Source organism: Pteropus alecto, unplaced genomic scaffold (assembly GCF_000325575.1).
Source record: "Pteropus alecto unplaced genomic scaffold, ASM32557v1 scaffold11, whole genome shotgun sequence".
NCBI classification, from domain to species: domain Eukaryota; kingdom Metazoa; phylum Chordata; class Mammalia; order Chiroptera; family Pteropodidae; genus Pteropus; species Pteropus alecto.
This window is the reverse complement of record NW_006431956.1, coordinates 14,317,230-14,335,605: the sequence shown is the minus strand read 5'-3', so window position 1 is coordinate 14,335,605 and position 18,376 is coordinate 14,317,230. Positions and strand designations below refer to the sequence as shown.

The 18,376-nt window shown below is 38.5% G+C and overlaps 1 protein-coding gene and 1 pseudogene across 5 annotated transcripts in view; one reads left to right on the top strand and one right to left on the bottom strand.

Moving 5' to 3' along the window:
* Positions 1-18,376, top strand: part of PRTFDC1 (phosphoribosyl transferase domain containing 1) — an 81,838-nt gene that overhangs the window by 25,229 nt on the left and 38,233 nt on the right. The gene's annotated exons all lie outside the window — the stretch shown is intronic.
* Positions 15,709-15,827, bottom strand: LOC112475683 (annotated as a pseudogene).

Here is an 18,376-nt window from a genome sequence, read left to right as displayed (position 1 = left end):
CTGCTGAAAACGTTAATCTAATATAGTAGTGGGAAGTATCGGTAGGCATGTGACATGTAGAAGCCGGGAATTACTCCTTCTTCTCTCATGAGCCCCGCTGAAGTACCGGCATGGGCTTCGGTGTCCTCCCGACCTTTGTGTGTCATTTTCCTTGTCGTACCTCTTGCAACGAGGAAAGGTACCTGGAAGGGATGCTCAGAAGCCGCCCCCAACTAGAACTCTCATCCGGGAGCACTGTGAAGCTCATCCTGGCCTCTGTTGAAGAGACCTGAGAAGTGAAAATGTACGGTCTTATTCTCCTCTGCTTATTAAGATAATTTCTTAAGATGGAAATAGGTTTTTCCCTTGTTCCACTTCTTTCTGAGCCCAAGTCACTCAGGAAGATATTAATTACGCCTCTATTGTTAAATTCTTTAAATTTTAACGGTGGTTGAATTGTGGACAGGGAAGTACTTAGCTATGAAAGAAACATATCATTATTTTATTTCTTTATTTAAAGCAAAATCCACTCACTTTTAACTCAAATCAATTTAGACTAGCAAAAAGGGATAAAATTTTAGACGCTTTTAGGTAGTGTTTTTGTAAGAATTAGAATTGGTAGTAATTTGAGATGGTTAATGAGTATGTTTTAATTTGAAAACCGTTATGTAATTCAGTTTGTTTCATTGGATAAATTTAAACGTATTTCAAATGGATGGATTAACGCAGACTTTTCTAGGAATAATGTTTTTTCTGTCAGCATCATTGTTAGGCTAAGAGTTACATACAGACTACATATACTAGAATAGGTAAACGTCTCAAAAATGAATGAATAAGACCACCAAAAAAAGAACAAAATAAAAACAAAAAATATGTCGAGAACTCCAAGAAAATGGAGATAAAGCAGGAACTAAATGAAAACTTCAAAGTATTATGTTTAATAACACTGAACATTAGAGACGAAATAAAATATCTCATCTCTAGAGCAAAAGCAAGACTCTGTAACAGAAAAAGATGAGTAAGAGGAGAAGAAAATTTCTTGGAGGTCAGAAACCTGTGCACTGCAGCAGACACTCTGGCTTGCCTAGTTAACGATAATCTCTGCTCCCAACCACAACCCTTCTGCCACCTGTCACAGAGGCTGCTGATGCCAACGGCTCACTTTTTCAGCCTCCCTTACACTTAAGAAATGGGCATTTGACAGAGTAAAGAGAAGACCCCATCCTCCCAGACGGAAAGGTTTGTTTCCCTAGGAAAAACAAACCATGGAAGGAAATCTCTCTCTTTTTAACAAGATGTTATTTTGTCGTAAAGTGACCCCTGCAACTGTGGCAATCTTGGGACCACAAGTATAAGGACTCGGCTAATTACTGAGGATGGCAGAGGAGAAAGGGCATAGCGCCTGGGTCCTGGATGGCATCATTGAGCCCAGTAACTAACTGATCTATTGGACAATGGGGAAACATGACTATATGGCAGTTGGACCATAGGGAAGGTCTAAAGTTTAGGCGGAGGAGGCAGACTTGTCAGGAAATAAGAGATGATGCTATTGGGGGTCTGTGAGCACAAAAGTGCCATAGTCCAGTCGTTCGACAAAGAGATACCTTGAGTGAGGCCCTGTTCTAGGTGCAAGGGAAATGGGAGTGAACAGATTCCTTGCCATTCTGGAGCTTACATTCCAGATAAAACAGACAGGAAATTAAAAACATGACAAAGACAAGAAAATATGAAATGTGTCAAATAGTGAAAAATATTGTAGAGAAAAATAAATAAAACTGGGTCAGAGAGAGAGGGGAGCCTGAAGGGGGTTGTGGGAGCACTGGGCAGGGAAGGTCATCTCTAACTGGGGGGTCATTTGAGCAGAGACTTCAAAGAAAAAGAGGAGAAAACCATGTTGACAGAGGAAGTGAGTTCCAGGCAGGCGGAAGAAATAGCAAGTGTGGCCTCCGTGAAGTGAGAATGTGCTCGGCACATCTGAAGAAAGGCAAACGAAGCCAGAGAAGACTAAGCGAGGGGAGACTGGCAGGAGATGAAGTCAGAGACGTAAGGGAAGACGGAACCGTGTCGCATCTGTCAGGCCATTATACGGACTCCGCCTTTTTGCTCTGAAGAAGTGGGAAGACTGCTGGGCTCTGAGCAGAGTGACACGATCTTCCTCAAGTTTTAAAGAATGAGCCCGTTGTGTTGAGAATGGAATGAACAGGGTACAGGTTGAAGCAGGGACATTTGGAAAGCCATTGCCGTAATCACAGTGAGAGATAATTATAGCTTGAACCAGGATGGTTACGGAGGAGGTGGTGAGAAGTATTTGGATTCTGTATGTATCTTAGAGTAAAGCCAGAACCATTAGCCAGATTTGCTGATGGATTTGATGTTGCATGTCATGAGCGACTCCAAGGCTTTGGGCCTGAGCAAAATTGACTTGCCATTTACTAAAACGAGAGAGAGCGTGAAAAGGGGAGCTTTGGAAGGGGAAAACAGCGTGTATATTTAACTTTATAATGAACTTTATATATTTGGTTTTGAACTGTTTTTCCCCTTGACCATCCAAGATGAGCAGGCAGTTGGATATACCAGTCTGGAATTCAGGGAAGAGGTTGAGGATGAAGATATTAAGCAAGTCCTCAATGTCATTTTGTTATAACGTTGATGAGGAAAAAAATCCGTTTCTGGTTGGGGCCGTTGTCTGTGTGTAGTTTGCACATTCTCCCTATGTCTATGTGGGTTTTCTCCAGTTTCCTCTCACCCCCCAAAAATGTGCAGTCTGGTGAATTGTTGCATCTAAACTGTGTGAGTATGGGTGTGGGCGTGAGTGGCTCTGAGGTGGAGGGGCGTCCTGTCCAGGGCTGGCATCCTGCCTGTGCCCTGAGCTGCTGGGATAGGCTCTGGCCACCTGTGACCCGAACTGAAGTAAGCGGATTGGAAAATAATCCTACTTGTTTTTATTAATCTTCCTTAAATGTATGTAGAGCTCACATTTATTTCAGTCTTTAATATTAGAATTATTTGGGGTCTTTATTTAGAAGTTTGGTGATGTTTTTGTGACCAAATATATGCCATGGGAGCTTAACTCTTGTTTATATCAATTTTCCTCTGGTAAAACTTTGGTTTTGTTTTACATCATTTTGCTTAAAGTCGCACTGATGACGTTAAGTGAGGACTTAACAATAATTTGAAAGTGGTCAATATAGAAGAGATTTAAAGCCGTGATAAAGGATGAGATCACCCAAAGAGTGAGAATAAATGGAGAAGTGATCTAAGCACAGAACCCTAGGGCATCCCAATATTTAAAAACGAGGAGTTTGAGAAGAAATTAGCAAGGGAGTCTGAGGAAGAGCAGCCAGGAAAGAATGGGCCACCAGTCAACCATCAAATGCTGCTGACAGATCAAATGAGAAGACTGAAAACTGACCATTGGATTGAGCGAGATGGAACTTGCCAATGGCTTTGACAAGGGCCCAGGTGTCTTAAGCCACAAAGAGAGAAGGGCAGCTTCGGCAAATGATGATCTGTCAGCAATAGCAACCAAACTAGACAACCAGTCATAGGAAGTGGGGTGGGACACTGACAATGACCCCTTGCCCAGGAGGTGTATGCAGTTCTCACATTGCCGGTAGGGGTGTGGAAGCCAACTGCGGAAAGGAACATTAAAAGGAAAATGAGAAGCGCTGGTTTTATCATTTAAATTGAGCAGGTGAGCTCTTCGTAGCTCACATTCATGTGGATGCATGGTAAAGGAAGCTCGATGACCCATTTCTTTGTGCAAATGTCGGAGATCTTTGAAAAGGCAAGCATAATAAAAAGTAATATGGAAGCCATAAGCACAAACGTTAGAATAAAGATGCATCTGGCACAAATTCCAATATCATATACCAATTTTTGATATCAAGTTACTGAACCTTTCTGAATGTTAGTCTTTTCATCTGTAGATAAGGCTAATGATACCTATCTCATGAGAAGACTTTATGAGTAATAAATGGGTGACATATACAGGCTCCTAGTACGGAATCATGCAAATAGATGATCAATAAATAACAACTGTTATTGTTAGATCCTATTTAGGCCTGAGGCACAGGCCATTTGCTTTATGTGGAAAAGATGAAGTATTTAGTGATATGAACCTAGTTGAAGAAGAGGGTAACTGTGTCTTCTGCAGTTTCAACAAAATTCTTTGAAAGGTATTTATTGTGGCCGCGACCTTATAAGAACCAGAGCAGGGCCCAGGGCCATATTTCCTTGATATGTTCCAAAACAAATTTCACTCACTTCTCTTAAACTCTGCTCTTTAAACCAGATCATAGCATGTAGAAGGTTAAGATAATACCACACCCCTGCGATGCTGAGGGCAGAAAAGAGAGAACACCTTGCTGCCTAAGAATGCTGCCAGGCCAAGAAGTACATCTTCGTGAGGCACTAAATGACCCTAAGTTCACCTTCATGCTATGTTTTTCTTCTCACCCTATGTGTTTTTACTTTAGAACACTATGTACACGTGGGTGTTGGTTTTATTCTCCACTGGCTCGCAAAATAGAAAGCAGATAGCAAATGCCTGAGAAATAATTTTATGAAAGTACATCATGACTTTCTTGTTATTTTCACAGTAACTCAGACCAAATTGGAGGAATAGTCACATTCCTCACACTTGAATAAAATATTTGGAAATTTAGCAAATGGATTCTATGTCTTAAAACAATGTTTACTTGTAGCTATTATTAACTTCATTTTCTTATTTAAATACATAATTTTAAGTCCTGGGTCTGTGATTTATTTTTTTCCAGCTGACCTGACTACGAAACTTTATGGCATAAAGCACATTAGCCAAGAGATTCATAAGGCCGTCTTAGTTTTGGATATTTTCATATTATAGTTTGTGGTCATTCAATTTATCAACATAAAAATTCAGATAAAATGATATTCCCAGAAGTCAAGTAGTTTCCTCAGAGAGAAAAATAAAATTTTATTAGTTCTCAAATTAAAAAATCTCCTAACCCTATTTAAAAATAACCATGGAAATCCTCTTTCTTCACATGGGACTCAAAGAAAAAATTATTCGTGTATCTCAAACACACAGCTGCTGTGTGTGTTTCCTGACCTTCACTAATATGAGTTCTAGTTCTTATATTAGAAGTAAATAGATTCTTAAAATTGTTTTAAAATCATTGCCCAAGTGGCTTTTCCCTTATTAGCATCTGATGATAATCTGAATGAAAATACACGCTAATGGGGGCATTGAAAATCATTTAGGGTCATTTCTGGCAGAAATGACAATTCCTAAACACTCAGATTAGATGTATTGAGCCTGACTTGATCATAACCTCTTTTTATTGTCTTCACAATAAATTATAGCAGAATTTTACTTAACGAATTCTCTGGGCATAAAGAATTGTCAGTTTGGGCCTGAAATATGTTAAAATATTTGGAGCCACAGGAACAAGCATGTCAATGATACCATCCAACAGAGAACTTTATTCCAATTAAAAACTGCATAATTAATCATCTCATAAACCATACACGTGAAGTAACTTTAAGAGTCAAACTAAAAGGAACAGTAAGATTGCTTGACATGTTTTCTGATAGCATGACACCACCATCTCTTAGCTAACAACTTTGAACCAACAAAAAGAAGCCAATCACAGGGTTATCTCTTTTTCGGCATAGAATTTCTCTCCTAGGCAATTGCCTTAGAAGCTGGGTAGCCCTATAAAAGTTAGTGTATTTTCCATAAAGTAGCTGAAATTTCAATAGCAAATGGTATTAGAACTTCTAGATGCTACACTTGAAATACTTTATATTTGATCTAGCAAAAAGATTTCATTGTGCTCTATTATCCAATCTGATTTCAAAAAATATAAATGGCATTTTCTCTGTTTTTATAACTGTCTGTAGTTTTTGATTTAGTAAAAGAAAGACTTTGGACAGTTTCAAGTGAAAAAACTGACATGATCTGATTTATGGTTTAAGAGGATCACTCAGGTTGCCATGTTTAGAATAGAATGAAGGGACAAGGACAGGATCAGGGAGAACAGTTGAGAGGTTACTGCGATCATCCAGGTGAGAGGTGGTGGAGCATTGTGGCAGTAGTGGAGGTGGCGAGGAGTGTCAGATTCTAGATACATTTTAAGGTGGAATCAGGAGGATTGGATGCGAAAAGAAACAGAATGAGAGTTGTCAAGGATGACTCTAGCATTTGAGACTTAGGCACCAATTAAAAATATTTGTAAAACATATCTGCTACAGATCTTATATCCAGACATAAAGAATTCTTACAGCCCATTAATAATAGGACAAATAACTCAATTAAAAAAAAAAGATATGAATAAACATTCTACCAAAAGAGATACGATGAGTGGCAAATGAGAACATCGGGAGATTCCAGGTATCACTAGTCATCAGTGAAATACAAATCAAAACTACAGTGAGATACCCCTGCCCACCATCAGAATGCTTAAAATCAAGAAGTCAGATGGTAAGTGTTAGAGAGGATGTTGAGAAATTGGAACCCTCGTACACTGCTGGTGGGAATGCAAAATAGTATAGCCACTTTGAAAAACTCAGTAGTTTCTTATAAAGTTAAATACACTGCTGGTGGGAATGCAAAATAGTATAGCCACTTCGAAAAACTCAGTACACGATATGACCCAACAATTTTAGTCCTATAGATATTTAACCAAATGAAATGAAAACATTTTTTACGCACAGACTTGTATGCAAATGTTCGTAGAAAGCTTATTCATAATAACTCAAACTAGAAACTATCTAAATGTCCATGAACTGGCGAAGGGATAACTAAACTGGGGTAGGTACATCCATGAATAAAATACTACTCAGTAATAAAAAGGAGTGAATCGCATGCAAGGAGTAATACAACATGGACAAATCTCAAATGCATTATGAAAAAGAGGCGAACGTAAAAAGCTATGTACCATATGATTCTGTGTAAATGAAATGCTAGGAAAAAAAAAAAGCAAACAATCGTTAACAGGAAGCATTTCGTCAGAGGCTGCAGGTGGAGAGGCGGGAAACAACTGCAAAGTGGCACAGGGAGCTCTTTGGGGGGGATAGGAATAGTCTAGGACAAGATCGTGGCAATGGAGACATGACTAATTGTGAAAACTCATTGAATTATATGCTTAAATTGGTATATGTGAAGAAAACCTCAAAAGAGTTGATTTTTTTGAAAAATAGTGCTCAATATTACTGCTTTTTTTTGAGATTAACACATTTTAATTGTTTGGGATTCAATAAATAAATGTACAGCCGTGCAGTGCATAAGAAATCTTGAAAAAAAACTACTTAACCCTCTAGGCATCTGTCTTCTCAGCTGTAAATTGGAGGGCGTAGTTCTTTATTTAGTGATTTTTTTTTTTTTAATGTAAAAAGTCAGGTCTAATGACTATTTTTGTAAATTGTATTGAATTTTAATTGCCTCGACTTCAGTTTTTATTGAATGGGATCCTATGGTGATTCATTTTGTAAAATATCCTTTTATAGTGAAATTAGTGGGATTGAATTATTTTGTAGACTTGTATTATTGAGTACTAGATTTTATTAAAGCTGGATGGATCTATAATCACATATTCCTATGGGGAGAAAAATGCTTGCTCTCATACTGACAACCAGAAATTCTAGGTTCTTAGTTAATTCACACTCAACTAACTTTGATGATGGTATTTACTGTGATCATATACTGCATTTTCATGTTCATTATCTTAATCTCCCATGGCCTTTTGAAATAGGTGTCATTATCCCCATTTTACATAGAATGAGATTAAAAAAAAAAAAAGCTATGAGTTATAACTTACTTGTGGTCACTTAACTTATAACTAACTGGTAAAACCAGAATTAAATCTTAGATTTTTATGGCTTTATGCTCTTTCCTCAGCCAAACTTGCCTTATTTCTCTAGTCCTTAAAATATATATATAAGTTTTGAAGATAATAGTTGTCTTTAACTTGCTGAATCCCCAGCTTCTGCCATTATTCAGCTCATTAGAGAAATGTATGCATTTTCTGGAAATACATCTGCATGGGAACAAGGAACATCAGGTCTGGCCCTTGCACTGAGTTAGCCCCCTACCGAAGTCCATGGAGGTGCTAAGGGTTTCATGTAGTTTTAGAAGGAGGCGCGATGGAACAAAGTGGCATTTTTCAATACACAGAGTAAAATACAGAATGAGAACATTTGGAATCCAAATTGAATGTCAAGTGTGGCTTATTAGTCTTCCACTATTGGAAGAAAAGGATATGTTTTTCCTATACGAAGCTATAAAAATTAAGAAGAGATACCTGTAATATTTTAAAATCCACCCATTCGACTGATAATTGCTGAAAGCCTGTCCATCCATGATTCTGCTAGATCTTATGAATTTGGGAAAACATAAGCCATACATAATCCCTGTCCTTCAGGGGCCCTTAACCTAGTGAGGGAAACAGATGTACAAACAAATGAATGCTAACAGTGAGATAATGGGTAATGGATATTCTTATAATAAAAAGCCAGCTTGCATCCCAGCTGCTTATTAAAGGGCTTACGATATCACCTTCTAATCTTTGAGGTAGATAGTCTCATCTCCACTAAAAATATGAGGTGTCCATGACTCAGGAAGGTTAGGTGCCCTGTTCAAGTTTGATCACCCCAGGATGGGAGTTTATGTTGCAAACAGCTGCCCTCTGTCTTGCATCCCCACCGCAGCCAGAGGGCTTCTGTTTTTCTCAAAGTAGCTGAATTCAAAGGTGCTATATGGAAGCAGGGTTAACGCCAAATGCTCATTCCCTGCTTCCATGTCCCACCTCGGTTTCGAGGGCCAGAGTAGAAACAGGTATTGGATGCAGTGAGATGCACATCAGGCCATGGGAAATTCAAGTGCTTGGCCCCTTCCCCGCCCCTTCAAGCCTTATCTATGTCAGCAGTCCTCAGGGAAAGAACTGGACGCTTTGTCACTTGATGGTATGTTCGTTCCTGCCTGAGACTGCAAAACATCAAAATATGTAAAGAAACATTGTTCTATCTATGTCAGCAGTCCTCAGGGAAAGAACTGGACACTTTGTCACTTGATGGTATGTTCATTCCTGCCTGAGACTGTGCAAAACATCAAAATATGTAAAGAAACATTGTTTAGACATAAAAAATATTGCCTCGAAATACATTGTGGCAATCTTCCAGTTCTTTATTCAATAAACAGTAGAAGGCATGTTCAATTAAATGCAATTTAACAAAAATGTATTGAGGGTCTCCTGCTCACAGTGGTGGGGATACAGCTTGTGACAAAGTTCTGGTTCTCGAGAGACTTTGTTGCAGATGGAACAGAAGTTAGTAAAACTTCATTCTAAAAGGCCCTATTCAACATTCACTTTCAATGTCTTGGACCGAGTCCTAGAAAGCAGTGTTGCCCTCAAGTAAAATTTTCCCACATTTAATGTTCAAAACACTTGGTTGCTAGAAAACTCTATAAAGAAATTTTAGTGAAAATCAAACTTTTAGGGCAAAGGTCATGACATTTTGTTGCCTGGTTCCAAAATGAAATAGTCTTTTATTCTGCATTCTCTATTTATGCAGGGTTAGAATACTTCGCTTTGAAATGTATTTGGTTGTAGTTTTAAAATGAAAAAAGGACAGAAAGAAAACAATCACTCCCAAGATTTTTTTCTATTGTTAGACATTACATTTAAAAGAATTTAATTTTTTCAGTGGGGTTGGTAAAGCTGCCCAGGATTTTCAGAACTCAAGTGAAATGATGTAATAACTCCAAAAATGACATATTGCTATTTTCATAGAAATGATTTTTTTCTTTGAAGAATTTGCCTTGAGGGGATCCAAGTCAGACACTTTTATCCTGTGGAAATTCTAACTCATACAACTCTCTTTCAGTCTCCATTTTCTGGGTAATTTTCCATTTTTATACTTATCTGCACTATCCTATTTTTCTGTAATATTTTCATGTGACGTTTCTGTTCGGGAAAGTGAGGCATAAGCTGTTTTATATCCTAAATGGATATAACTATAACATAACTGTATGCCTAGCTTTCAAAGAAATCCATTTAAAGAAAAATAAGTGAGCAAAAGGCAGGAAGAAGGCTAAGATCTCCTGAAATCTTGTCCACTTCTCTACTCCTTTGCCTCCATGCCTTTCAGAACCAGAGCCTGCGATGCTCGAACAAGAGCAAGAAACTAATAGCTCTCAAGACAGCTCTCAAGAGCAGCTGAAGAAAAATTCCTACATGTGAGCTTCGTAGCCACAGTTGCTCCCATGAAATGAGGTCTTGTAGCAATCTCACTTTCATTTCCTTGAAAAATAAAAATATTCCAGTTCACTGGCATCTTAGCGGAAATGCCAAGGATATCAAACAACTAAAGACAGACTTGTGTGTTCCTTCTGTGTGGTCTATATTCTGTGCATTTACTAAGGGAGAAACAATTCTCTTTGTTCCATATGGGAAGACACGTTCATTCATTGATACAAGTCGTTTGTGCCTGTGTGTGTGTATGTGTGTGTGAGGCAAACATCCAACTTATAACACGTTTTTGTGATTCTTATGTTTCTTCATATTCAGTATATCAGGATCGTCATGAGATGGGTGCCCGAAGCCTCTTTTGACTTTAGAGAGGACCTGGCAGTCACGATGCAATCAGAACTGCAATGAGGCATATACACGAAGCGTGGGAGCAGAGAGGGAGTTGGAGAGGCTTCCTCAACTCAGTAATGAACATGGAGGAGGGCTCTCCATTCAGCTTAGAGTTGATGGGGAGTTAAAGGCTAAGGAAGCAGCATTTACAACTGCAAGGCACAGGAGGAAACCTATTTGGGATGGGCAGGGCCTTGAACTAAGGCAAAGATGAAAGAGAAGCAGCAGATACAATAGACCTAGCTTGAGACTTTGTGGAAATACATTGAAGCCAGTTGGACCTCAGTTTTCTTATCTATAAAGTGGATATAATAACACTTACTTCAAAGAAGTAAACAGGATGAGATGAAATAATGACTACCACCAGTGAGCCCTCCGTCCCCCGCCTCTCATGCCAGTCATCCTGGCCTCCTTGCGTTTCCTTAAATACACCTGTGCACTTGCACTCAAAGCCACCACACCCACTGCTTGAAAATACTCTAATTTTCAGAGTATTATAAAATAGATAATCAATAGCTACTAATTCCTCTAGGTGAGTAATTAATAGATGATTGAATATGGTTGATAAAAGGCAGAGAAGAAAATTTAATGACTCTTGGTTTCTAATTTGGGTATCTGATGGATAATGTGTCATGACTAAGAGATAGGAGAAAGAAACCATTCATCAGGAAAGATGACAGGCACTTTTCCACAAACTGACTTTGAAGGCCCATGGGACACCCTTGTGGAGATTTCTAGTGGGCCATTAAGAAGATAAACCTTTGCACTGTAAAAATATCTTGGCAAGAGGTAAAAATAAAGTGAGGCATTATTAGCATACAAGTGGGAACCGATGCTAGGAAGAGAATGTGAACTTGGTTTGAAAGTGGGGGATGAGATCTTGGATAATATCTACATAAGAGGTGGGCTGAGGAAGAGGGGCCCACATTTGGAAAGGACCATCAGTGTAGGCAAAGACTAAATAAGAGTGGTTTCCATAAACCATGGTTTAGTCTTTTGCAGGTACTTCTGGGAATGTTATAGTCTTTAGAAGTTTAGATGTATTTTTAAAGTTTCTAGAAAAGAAGGCTCTGGAATATTAAGTCAGAGAGAGGAAATCCAAAAGGTGGCGTAGAAGGTGACCAGTGCCGTGGACCGAAGGTGTCCCAAGCCTTCCACGCAGTGGACTAGTGTGCCCATGACAAGCCCTCAGTTACGCCTGCCTTGAAGCCTTGCAGGAGCCTTTTAATATCATTCACTCTTGATGAGAAGCGTGGTTGGTTGTATAAACATTTTTGGGGCAGAGATATCTCAATGAAGATCCGTAATAGTGTGACTTGTTCCTCAAAAGTAGGTATCCCACGTACTAGTTTTTGTCAACTTCAGAAATGATAGGGAGAATCTTAGATTTTTGAATATGAAAAGAAAGAAAGAAAGAAAGAAAGAAAGAAAGAAAGAAAGAAAGAAAGAAAGAAAGAAAGAAAGAAAGAAAGAAAGAAAGAAAGAAAGAAAAAGAAACATACAGATGAAAGATGAAAGAGAATATCAGTGGTTTACGTTTGCAGTCCACTTGGGGTACAAAGGCAACCCCCTTTATTCCCATCAGATAAACTTCATTGAAGTGAGATGCTTCTAATAAATTTTAGAACTTTACAGTTTAGTAAATGAAAAGAAAGACCCAAATTTTCAATTACAGTTTAGAAAGAGTAGAACTAGGCCAAGAAGAAATAAAACGGTACTTTTTTCTCAGCGACCGTCTTTGAAGGTGACCTTTAGAAAAGAATGCCATACCGATAAAGAGAGGAAGCACGGTATGGAAAGATGATCAACTAGGAAAACCAAATACAACTCTTGACTCTACCAAAACCAGCCATCTGATCTTTCTAAGCTTCAGAAAGTGCTCTCCTTTGCAAAAGGCAAGGTCTTCCTTTTCTGTAGCTATCATAAGATAATTATATTAAAATATAAGCTCCTTGAGAACTGGAATTGTATCTATTAATTGCTTCCTATTATTTGGATCTTTTAAAAGCTTTTTATTGACGTGGAACTACATACAGAAAAGTGTTAGTATTGTGCACTTTTTCATTGAGTGCACAGCTCAATGAATTTTTTACCAGGTGAATATGAATATGCTCATGTAATCATTACCAGTTAACAAATAGAACATTACCAACTGTTTGCATTCTTAGTTTTTAACATACAAGGGATGCTCAATAAATAGCAATTTACTTCGTCTATGAAGATGATCCAATCATCTTTTCTCCCAACACTCTCTATTCCTTGTTATTCCGTTCATTTGGGGAATCTGTGCCAAATAATCTGTTATAACGTATTATAATCTTTTATGGTCTTAAGGAATCAGCAGATATTTGTTTAAAGAATAAATGAATGACTACCTAAGCCAACAATTATGGCATAGCACCAAGACAAGGAGGAAGAAAGAAATCTAACCGTAACCTTGTAACAGGTAATAAATAGGCCTATTTATTACCTTGTCACTGTGTGGTGAGAGAAGAAAGCTCTCTGAGATTCAGTGTCACTCTCTCTGGTCCCAAGTGTGAGGAAAAAATGTAAAAATCGACTTCCTCTGGAGCTTCTAGGAAGAGTCTTCTTTCCTATGAGAGGCAGTTTGCATGGGATTGTCTTTATGATTTCCAGATTCTAGTCCTGGTTCTGATGTGATCTCTTGAATTACAGAGGTTTGGACATAAGTTGACTGTATCTCTCAACTGTGAAATGACAGAACTGGACAATTGCTAGAATTCATTTCTGCTCTAAGATTCCAACAACACACCTTTTTGCACAATGACTGGCTATGGCTAAGGGACAGTCCATGGCCACAAAGCAGATAAAAATGAACTGGGGCCCCGCAGTGGTGAGCCCTTCGGCCTGGGTCCATGGCTCTGTGAGCTGGCCAATCAAATGAACCAGGCAGAGATTAATGCCTAACTAGAATGTGAATTGTTGGTTTGCCAAAGAGCGATTTAAACATTAAGGAAAAAAAAAAAAATCCTGGGCATTCACATCGCTCTGCCATCCAGCTCAAAGGGCAGCTGCGATGAGTAATCCATCTGTTGCTCTAAGCCATCACTTTCTTTCACCCACCTTTGCTGTGGCAGAGTTGTCACTGCCAAAAGCAACTCCATCTGTGCAGCCTCACCTACCGAACACTTACTCCACAGACGGATGGTGCAGGAATTGCGGTGACATTCCTGGGGGAGTTCCGGGACTTTGGCCCTTGCGGATGGATACCCATGACAAGACACTGCATCTCTGTTGGGGGAGTTGGACATTCCTAGATGTTCAGGAAGAGAAATTCACAGCAAATGCAGAGTGGTTTCATATAACAATAAGACATCGTAGGTGTGGCTAGGGCAACAACATGAGAAAGATTAGAGATCTTCTGTTTCAGCTTTTTATACAACACATTTTATTTAGTGCGTATGGGTGAGGTTAGACCATGGCAGTTATTTCTCTTAAAAAGCAACTTTCCATCTATAACTTCTATTTTTATCTTACAATACGCATGTGTTCTCAATCATGCCAGTTTCCCTTACTCTAATTGCTGACATTATGCCAAAAAAAGAAACACCCACTCATTACCACACTGCTGCAGATCCCTTTTTTCTTCTGGTCTTGATGCTTGGCCATTCAAGAAACAAGAGCCTGACAACTGAAGGATTTTATTTTTATTTTATTTATTAAATTTATTGCGGTGACAAATTGAGAGATTTTAATTGTCGACTTGTGACCAACTACACACGCATAAAGGAGCCAAGATACAATTTGCTATTAAATTGTGTGATGATATCTAGGACATATGATTCTGAAGCATTTTATAAGACTGGACACATTTCTAATCCTAAAATATGAATTCTAGGTTATAATTACTTTGTATTTTGATAATTTGTGGTTCAATGTTCAAACTAGAAGTTTAGAATTCTAATTTCAAACACCAAATAATGACAAGTGGCCATAAAATAATTTCTTTTTTTAGGGGCATGCACAAGAAGCAGGGTTCTTCCTTTTTAAAAATGATCTTTATGCATAGATTTTATTTCTAAAAAATATTTATCCCAAGTCTTTTTAAAAAGCCCTCACAATAGTTATTGGTTTTTTAATTCTAAAAATAGTCATGTACAATATTTAGCAACTAAAGTTCAAACTCATTGGGCTTATAAGTAATGATGTAAATTTTTTTATTTGGTTTGTAGGAGAAACAATTGATTTTTTTTTAAATACAGTGAATGGATTTGATAAGAATATTTAAAAAGAATAAAGAGCTATGTATCCCAAAAGGCATATTTTTTTTTTACCAGGTTACTCTTTCACAAGTTAGTTAGCACATTCTTTTCTATCTCCACTCGAGATTCTAGAAGGCTCTGTGGTATTGACTCTCTTTTAATTGACCAGAGTAAGAACGAAAGCTCCTTTGCTGAAGCTGCAGAAGTCGACACAGAAAATTCAGTTGCAAAAATACCAAGTTACCTAAGGTCACATGAAAAGTCAGCCACAGAGCCCTGTGTCAGAGTTTCTGGCTTTTTGGTTTCTACCCTTTTTTTAAGCATTGGCATGGAATGGTGTGTGAGTTACATGCTCAGGGCTTGAAGGGGCTTGGGGTCAACAGCATTGCCATGTTCTGTTTCTCACATCTCCTCAGTATTGGTTTAGGTTTTCACAAGAATTTATATTTGGAAAGAAACTCGGAAGAGGTGAATCTTTAAATTCTCTCAACTGAGCAATATGAGAGATGATATAAAATAAATGTTGTGATTTTTCAAAAGAGAGAATTAGCTTGCATCAGTATATTAGGTGAACTGTGGATTTCTGCCTATTGATGGGCAGTAAGCATCTCTCGTAAATGAAAATCCACAGATATTCACGTCTCTATAATAAAGAAAATCCATAAAGGCAGCATTACTGTTTAATTCATAATACTTTTTGAAATGTTGTTGGCTATTCTGTGATGGAATTAGAGTATTTCATTGTTGTGGTAACACTTTATTTTATTTTACTTTATTATTTTATTTTATTTTATTATTTATGTATTTTTAGGTGCAGCAACCCTTGGTTGACTTCACAGATTACAAGGACCTCATCAGCTTACAATCCCTTATTTTATTTTTTACCCCTACAGCACCTGGTCTTCCTAGGTGGTCTCCCATCCAAATACTAACCATGCCCAACCCTGCTTAGCTTCCGAGATCAGACAGGATGGGGCTTATTCAGGGTAGCATAGCTGTAGACTTGTGGTAACATTTTAAATGACCATCATTTGTCATAGTGATCTGTCTCTATTGAATTGAGATCTTGGATTTTTAAAGGCTCATGTTGTATTTCTGCCCCACCCCTCCCAAAAAAAGAATATGGTTCAAATACGGCCTCTCTAAAGATAGAGTCCACTTTCTGGTTAGTTAGAAATCGGTATGTTTTAGAAAAGTTCTGCTAGATTTCTATATAATAGATAAATTGTTGTTTTCCATGACTAGGTCTTACCCAGTAAATTTTGTAGAGGATATGAAGTCTTTTGTCAGGGCAGCGGTTCATCTGTCCAGTCCCACTCAAACCACGTCTCTGGGAATATCCATGCCCAGCTCCGACAATGTAACCCCACCCAGTGCCCTTTACTCAAGAGTACTTCCCAACCACGGAGTCACCAAGGAATCCTTTTTCTCAAAATATGGTAAGACAAGGTTATTCCTTACCTTCACAAGAAGACTAGGTCCAATTGTTGTAAAAAGAAAACACTGACCAATAATATTATCAACTGACGTTGTGAGAGACAAATTGGAGTGGCTCCCCCAGTCCCAGCAGTTGCCCCAGTGGCCCTGACTGTGCTAGTCCATCCACTCCACTCCTCTCACAGAGAATCCAAATTGCCCCCTTCATCACAGCAGTTGATCTAAGGGCAGGTATCTGACATGAGACAGGCTGATCCTTAGAGCTCAAGTACTGGCCGCAGTGATAGGTCCAAGGGATAGACATGTGATCTGAGCCAGACCAATCAAGTCTTCCTTGGAATTTTTCAGGCCAGAGTTTACAGGGGAAAATCCTTTCTTGGGTGATGAGGTTGTTAGCATGTGAGCCTAGAGATGAAGTTGAAGCAAAGACAAGAGAAAGAGAGAGTGCTGAGGCCGTCTGAGTCCCTGGTTCTAGAGTCTCACTGTCCCCCAAACTGCCCTGTGTTTTATCTTCCTAAGCTCAGTTGTTCAACTCTTCCTTTCGGTTGATCACCTTTCTGTTTAAATTAGTTCAAAAAAGGTTCCTATCGCTTGTACTCAAGAAAATCCAGAGATGGACACATATTGAAAAGAGTACTTTATGATATCACTTTTAGTGGTGGGTAAGCATCCTGCTATGTGCATATATTTAGAGATTTTTCAGGTATGCTCTATTGTTGACATTTAAATTCCTTAAAGTCTTCCTGCATCATAAATAATGTTGTGATAAACATCTTTATTCATAAAATGGTGTCCACATCTCTTAACATTTTGTTAGACTCAGTCTTAAAACTGCATGTACTTTGAAAGCTTTTGATAACTGTATCACCACATTTCCCTGTCAGTTTTATTTAATGTGTGTTTCTGATAGCAGCTCACAAAAATGTCTTGTTTTTCTCATTGTCACCACCTTGGGATGTGATCATCTCTTTCTTTATTATGTTTCTCGATCTTACAGGCAAAAAGTGCTACCTCATTGTTTTTTATTGTTTAAACTTCTTGGGAAAAACAGGTCATTCTTATAAAGAAGCCCTGGCTTGCCATCACATTTTAAAGTGTCATGCTAATGGCCCTCTTATCACTACATGGAGCCTCGACTGCTGACTGACTCACTATATCAAAATGCTAACAGACTTTCCTGCCATCGGAGGGTTTTGTCAAAACATTACATTGGCTAATTTTCATCCAAAATACCAATAACATTCTTTGTTCTGGAAGGAGGGGAAGAGAAGTCATCAAGTAAACAGCTTAAGAGATGAGAGCGGGCAGCAGCAGCATTTTTGCTTAATTTTGCTTGGTTTTGTTAAGTTTAGATTTAGTGACTGAGGGGGGGATGGGAAAACTCTTTAACTGGCCAGAAGACTGACTCCAAGGAGCCTTTCTTTTGATTCAAATTACTCTTTTTTTTTAAATGTACTCACATTAGTTTGTCTTTTGGTAAGGGATCGGAATGACCTTGAGTTTCGCAGAGGCACTTTTCAGGATTCATCCACGTCATCCTTTTCCAAAGCGTTTGCAATGCTTGACCGCCCAGTGCTCCTCACACCAGACTGAATGACACACTTCCCCTCTTTCCTCTGTAGTAGTTCCAAATAGGGTGCATTTGCTCTCATCTTTTTCTCCCCTTCCATTAGGAAGACTAAAACTGGCATTACGTTGTCAGAATTTGAATTTAGTGGACACTGGGATTCTCATCAAGAGGCTCTGAGTGAAGTCAGGCCACGTCTCATAATTAAAGGTCTGAGGAAGCAAGCGTCACAGCACATGCTGTTGACTTCTGTGCCCCTGTTGTCCAGGACTAAAAGCCCCTCTGTGCATGTGTGGTTTTAGCGTGATGTGGCCAAAGAGTGAGCTGATGCTTGAGATTTTTCACTGTGTCGGGACAGTAAAAGAAAGAAGGATGAGGCACTATGTTCATTTTATTTTTAGATTAAGTGTTGACCTAGCTTTCCAGCGGTCTGAAAATTCTGTGATTTTTTTTTTGAGTATAGTAGGGTCTGTAATAATGTATCATTATTGATGTAATAGGTTTAAAAAATTACATTAAAGCATATTGATTTTCATTTCATCTATTAT